This window comes from Penaeus monodon, chromosome 20 (genome assembly GCF_015228065.2).
Source record: "Penaeus monodon isolate SGIC_2016 chromosome 20, NSTDA_Pmon_1, whole genome shotgun sequence".
Classification (NCBI taxonomy): domain Eukaryota; kingdom Metazoa; phylum Arthropoda; class Malacostraca; order Decapoda; family Penaeidae; genus Penaeus; species Penaeus monodon.
This window is the reverse complement of record NC_051405.1, coordinates 32,527,181-32,527,650: the sequence shown is the minus strand read 5'-3', so window position 1 is coordinate 32,527,650 and position 470 is coordinate 32,527,181.

Sequence of the window (470 nt, the reverse complement as noted above, 5' to 3'; positions counted from 1 at the left end):
GCGAAAAAGAGAAAGATGAAGACGAAAAAGGAAGAGAACAACGAGGAAGCAGAGGAAGAGCAAAAAGAAGAGACCAATAAACAAAGAGAGAAGAAAGAAAATATAGACCAACAAAAGAAGGAGAGAAGAACGAAAGAAGAGAAGACCAACGAAGAAAGAGAGAGACGTTAGAAAAGAGGAGACCAACGAAGAAAAAGAGAAGAAAGAAAGAAGAGGAAAACAAAAGGTGATTTTTTTAACGAAGAAGAGGAAGAGGAAAAAGAAGAAAGGGAGCGAAGAAAGAAAGAAAGGAAGCAGGGAAAGAAAACCAGGGGTATTGGCGAACTCCGAATTAGCCCAGCGAGCAGCATCAGTGGCGTCGGCGGCGGCCAGGCGAAGCGACCATGTGCTCAGATATACTTGGACCAGCGACCCTGTCCTGTCGGGATGCGACCACGCTTCCTAAATCCCTTTGTTGACATTTCCTCGAC